We start from the raw sequence: 6,412 nt of genomic DNA on the forward strand, positions 1-6,412 counted from the left end.
AGGGTTTCTCTGAATAGCTTTGGCTGTCCGGGACCTCACTCTGTAGACCAGGATGGCTTCCAACTCAGAGATCTATCTGCCTCTGGAGTGCTGAGATTAAAGGTATGCACAGCTACAGCCCAGCCATTCTGTCCTCTTGAGAAATGGGCTCTTACTGAGTCTGGAGAAAGGCTGATGGGCAGCAAGCCCCAATGGCTCAGTCCTTTGGACCCCAAAATGCTGGGATTACAAATGCGTGCATTCACACTCAGCTTGTTTTTTAGATTTATTTTTTATGCCATAATACTTTATTAGTTTAATTCTTTTTTTTACTGTATGTATTTTTTTTTCTTTTTTACATTCCAAGCCCAGTTCCCCCTCCTCTCCTCTCCCTACCCCCACTCACCTCCCCTCCTCCCATGTGCTCCTCAGAGAGGGTAGGCCTCCCCTAGGAAGTCTACTAACACTAAGTCTGTCCCATCATCTCATTGAGGCAGGACCAAGGCACCTCTCCACCCCCCACCTCTGTTTCGTGGCTGGGCAATGTTTCTCTCCATATAGAATGGGCTCCACTAAGTAAGTCAGTTTGTGCATTACTGTTAGGTCTTGGACCCACTGCCAGTGGCCTCATATAGTGTCCCAGTGACACCTTTGTCACCTATATTAAGGGAGTCTAGTTCAGTCTTATGCAGGTTCATTATTTGTCAGACCTGAGTCAGTGATCTCTCACTAGCTCTGGCCAGCTGATTCTTTGGTCTTGACTCTTTTGTTCATACTACTCCTCCCTCACTATGACTGTACTCCAGGAGCTTGGCATTGGTTAGGATTTTAGTTTCTCTGGTTGTGGATTGTAGGCTGGGTATCTTGAGCTTTATGTCTGCCATCCACTTAGTGAGTACATACTAATTTGTCTTTCTGGTTTTGGGTTACCTCACTCAGGATGTTTTTTTGTTTGTTTTTGTTATGCTTTTTTTTTCTAGTTCTGTCCATTTGCCTGCGAATTTTAGGATGTCATTGTTTCTTACATCTGAGTAGTACTTCATGGTGTAAATATACCACATTTTCTTTATCCATTCTTCAGTTGAGGGGCATCTAGGTTATTTATAAAATATGACTATCACAAATAATATTGCTATGAACATAGTTGAGCAAATGTCCTGGTGGTATGAATGTGCCCCCTCTGGCTATATGCCCAACAGTAGTATTGCAGTGTCTGAGAAATAGTCATACTGATTTTTATAGCAGCTGTACAAGTTTGCACTCCTACCAGCAATGGAGGAGTGTTCCCCTTTCTCCGCATCCTCTCCAGCATAAGTTGTCATTGGTATTTTTGATCTTAGCCATTCTGATCTGTATAAGATGGAATCTGAGAGTGGTTTTGAGTTGCATGTCCCTGACGACTAAGGATGTTGAACATTTCCTTGAGTGTCTTTCCATCATTTGAGATTGTTCTGTTGAGAATTCTCTGTTTAGATCTGTACCCCATTTTTAATTAGATTATTTAGTAGTTTGATTTCTAGTTTCTTGAGTTCTTTGTACATTTTGGAGATCAGCCCTCTGTCAGATGTGGGGTTGATAAAGATCTTTTCCCATTCTGTAGGGAGCCCTTTTGTCTTGTTGATGTGTTCTTTGCTTTATAGAAGCTTCTCAGTCCCAGGAGACCCCATTTATTAATTGTTGCTCTGAGTGTCTTTAAATATGTGTATGTGTCTGGTGTCTGTGTAATTATGTGCACATGAATGCAGATGCCAGCAGAGGGAGCTGGATCCTCTGGGGCTGGAGTTACAGGCCCTGTGCTAGCTGATCTTGGTAAATCAGTTTAACTACATCTAGAATCAACTAAAACCCAAGCAGCTGGGCATGCCAATGAGGGATTTTCTTGATTGGATCATCTGAGATAGAAAAAGCCACCCTACAACTGGGCACAGCTTCTGGTAGCAGCCCTTTTGTGGGATATTAGTTGAACTATGTAAAGATGTGTTGCATTTGTTTACTGTTCATGCCGCAACACACCTAATTGGTCTAATAAAAAGCTAAATGGCCAATAGCTAGACATCAGGTATAGGTGGGACTTCCAGGCAGAGAGAGTGAGTAGGAGGAGGAATTTAGGCTTGAGAGAGACAGAAGGAGATGCCAGGGACCAGCCAGCCAGAGACACAGAGGAAGCAGGAAGGCAGGGCATTCAGAATGAAAGAAAAGTAAAAAGCCCTGAGGCAAAATGTAAATAAATACAAACAGGTTAAATTAAGTTGGAAGAGCTAATGGGGCAAGCCTAAGCTAAAAGCCAAGCTTTCATGATTAATTAGAAGTCTCTGTGTCATTATTTGGGAGCTAGTTGATGCCCCAAAGAAAATTCACCTACACAGCCCACATGAAAAGGCATGGAAGAAGGAAGCTTTTACTTTTGCCTGATTTTTCTTACACTTTCTAGCAAGTTCATCTCTCCTGTTACTGAGGCTTGACTGGTTAGAAGCTACCTCTTTAGAACATCAGTGTAGACTGAGGACCAGGAGCAAAATATACATTCCCTAGGACTCAGCACCAGACTGAAACCGTCTAAAACATGAACTGAACACTCACTGGATTCTTGGTCTTTCCACTGTGAGGTAGTCATTATTGAACTACTAGGCTATAGCCTGTAAGTCCCTATAAGTCTCATATATATATATGGATATAATACTCTCAGTTTTGTTTTTCTTTTACAGAACTCTTAATCTCTTAATACACGTCCTCTGCAAGAGCAGTTTGTGCTCATAACCGCTGAGCCATCTCAGACACCAAACACTTGTTTCCTCTGATATCACTATATCTCATTTCCAGGAAGTACCCATTGCTCTCCGTATCACACTGCTGGTATTAGGTCACTCTGGATTCTATTCTCTCACAGTATATAGCCTCTCCACTGAGGGACACTAATGAGGAGCTAATGCTTTCCCCTGCTAGACTCTTTTTTTTTTTTTTTTTCTGCCAACTAGTGTCTGTTAAATGTTACTGCAGAGAGAGTGCAGGTTCTAAAGACTCACTTTTCCCATCCCAAAATCATAATTAACCCAATTCTATTTGATATCCTCCTCATCATCAAATATCCAAAAGAAAACTTGCATATTCTTTGACCAAGAACAGATGGTCGAGTTTGCATAGATGGCTTCACTGATAAGGATCTAGTCAAATCTACCCACTCACTTAAGTATTATATCACTAATAAAACTGAAGAAGTGGCTACAGAAATGGTCCAGTAGTTAAGAGAGTGTACTGCTCTTCCAGAGGACAGGAGTTTGGTTCCCAGAACCCATCTCTCAGCTCTAGCCTTTAAGGGGACCCTCACACACATACATATTATGTATACAGTGTTCTGCCTGCATGCATGCTTACAGGCCAGAAGAGGGCACCAGATCTGTGATTGTGAACCATGTGATTGCTGGGAACTGAACTCAGGACTTCTGGAAGAACAGCTAGTGCTCTTAACTCCTAAGCCATCTCTCCAGCTCTAAAGAAAACTCCTTAAATGTAAAAACTGAAGTAGGTTTTTATGTACTTCACAGTTCATTCTATAAAACATAAGCCAGGGGTTAGTGGTACACGCCTTTAATCCCAGTACTTGGGAGGCAGAGGCAGAGGCAGACAAGTTTGAGGCCAGCCTCCTCTACAGAGTGAGTTCTCTGTTACATAAAGAAACACTGTCTCAAAATACCAAAAAGAAAAGCAAAGGACAACATAAACCCAAACCAGAAAACAGTTACTACCATAATAATTTAGATAAATGCCCCTTTAGATTAATTGTAATGATCAACAAAATGTTGACTAAGCCTAATCCATCAACATAAAAAGGATTGTATGCCATGACTTCGATCACAGGAATGCAAGGTTGGTCCCACATGAAAATCAACCAGTGGGGGACAAAACTTACCTTTGGCTGGAATCTTGCAATAAAAGACTTGAAGAATGAAGATTTTCTCTTGCCTACTTGTTCTCACCCTCACTAGCAAGTCCATTCCTTCGCTGGCATTAGAGCCTGCTTCTTTGGGAATCTGAAGTATACGAAAGACCAGCTGAGATATTCAGCCTTTTGGAACAAACAACTGCTAGATTCTTGGACCTTCTGTTCAAAGGCAGCTGCTGTTGGATTAGCTGGACCACAGTTTGTAAGTCACTCTAATAAATCCCCTTATGTTTATAGAGAGAGATTCATTCAAGTTCTGTTACTCTAGAGAACCCTGACTGATAGAATAGCATACATAAATCCCTGGGTTCATCCCCAGGACTGCACAAAATGGGCATGGCGATGCCCTCAGGAGGTGGAGACAGAATTATCAGATATTAAAGTTGTTTACAAAGCAAGTTCTGGGCTAAGTGAGACCTTGTCTAAAAACAGAAGGGGGGGGGAATCTAAGAATCTAAGAGCAAGTCAATTCCAGAAAGTCCATTCCCACTACTTAAATTCAGTATTTTACTGGAGATGCAAGCCATGGTAGTCGTAAGGACACAGGTGTGCCACTGGTCTCTGAGCTCAGCCTGTGTCTCCCAGGCCCTCCGTGGCCCAGTCTGCCACTGGCTACTGGGCTTGTCTGCCTGAGGAGATGTTCAGAAGATAGCAATCCACTTTAAAATCTGTGATGGTACTCAGCCATGGTGGCACCACCTGTAATCCCAGCACTAGGGAGGCAGAGGCAAGCAGATCTACAGACAGCCTGGTATACATAGTGAGTTCCAGGACACCCAGAGCTATACAGAAAAAAACAAAGCAAAACTATGCTGTGATGGTGAAACCAAGTGACTGCTAGATGTTCTGATTGAGTCATCCAGATATTGATGGGTTTTTTGCATATGAGGGAACTTTGACTTGCTGTGCAGCCTCATCTTTGAGGATCACACGTACAAGAAGTTAGATATCATCAACAAGAATGACATGCTTGGTCTTGCTTATGGACTAATGCAGATGACGCTTCGGCTGTCCAGGCTGTCTGACCAAAACTGTAGACAATGTGACTGACTGCCCATGTGACTGAGGTACTGGTAGATGTAGACTACTGATGTGAACAGGACTTCCCAAGCTACAATAAAAAGAAATATTTTCATGGAATTTTACATATTTTTTATAATTATTTCAAATATAAATATGTGATTGTACAACAGAATAGATTTACCATTGTGAATGTCTGTACTGACTTATTTCATCTTATATAACTAGAGATAGCTGACATAAGCTCCTGATATTTTTATATGAATTTTTATTTAAATTAGAAGCAATCTTATTTCACATATCAATCGCAGTTTCCTTTCTCAACCTTATGTTTTGTTTGTTGATTTTTTTCAAGACAGGGTTTCTCTGTGGCTTTAGAGCCTGTCCTGGAACTAGCTCTTGTAGACCAGGCTGGTCTCAAACTCACAGAGATCCACCTGCCTCTGCCTCCCAAGTGCTGTGGGAATAAAGGCATGCACCACCACCACCCTGCTCCTTACATATTTTTTAAAAAGAAAATCAAACATGGATATCTACAATCCTGCCCTTGGCAGATAGAGGTAGGAGGACCATTTCAAGGCTAGCCTTGGCTATATAGTGAGTTCAGACCAGGACTGAACTCTGTGAGACTGGACTATCCATAATCTCCTGTATAGAAATAATTGAAGAAGCCAGGTTAGGAGCATCTGCCCATAACTCCAGCACTTGGGAGGCAGAGGCAAAAGATTTACAACCAAAATATATTAGGGCTGAAATCAGCAAGGCTTTTTAAACACGAGGAATGAATAATCTGAAAATAATTTGATGAGTAGTAGAACACCTGCTAACATGCACAAGGCTTTGGTTTCCAACTCAGAAAACAAGTTAGTAGACTTAACACCATTAAGTGTAAATTTTGTATATTGGATGCTATAATACCGAGGTGAAAGAACCTAAGTGAATGGAAAGACATTGTGATCACGATTTTTTAGAGTTACTATTCACCCCTCCCTTTTTGAAGAATTAACAAGATAACCCTATAATTCATGTGGAATTGTAGAATTATCTATCCTAAATAACCAAACAATGTTGAAAATGAGCAAGGAGGAAGCATGCACACATCCTGATTTTAAAACTCATTCCAAAGCTACAGTGTGAAAATGGTGTGATGTTACCTTAAGGCAGATATAGTTAAGGCATAGAACTGAGAATCCAGAAGGAAATCCATGCACATATGGCACACTGGCTCTAAACAAGTGTGTCATGATGATTAACTTTGATGTTCAAACTTGGTGGCACTTAGAATCCTGTAAGAACAAACCTGGGTTTTTCTGTGAGGACATTTCTACAGAGGTTAACTGAAGTGGGAGGACCTGCCCAGAAAGTGAGCAGCACCATCCCAGACAGCAGCAACACTCATCAGTTTCTGCTTCCTGACCACCATTATGATGTGACCATCTACCTCCTGTCCCTGCTGCCATGCCTGCCCTGATG

This window comes from Phodopus roborovskii, unplaced genomic scaffold (assembly GCF_943737965.1).
Source record: "Phodopus roborovskii unplaced genomic scaffold, PHOROB, whole genome shotgun sequence".
Lineage (NCBI taxonomy): Eukaryota > Metazoa > Chordata > Mammalia > Rodentia > Cricetidae > Phodopus > Phodopus roborovskii.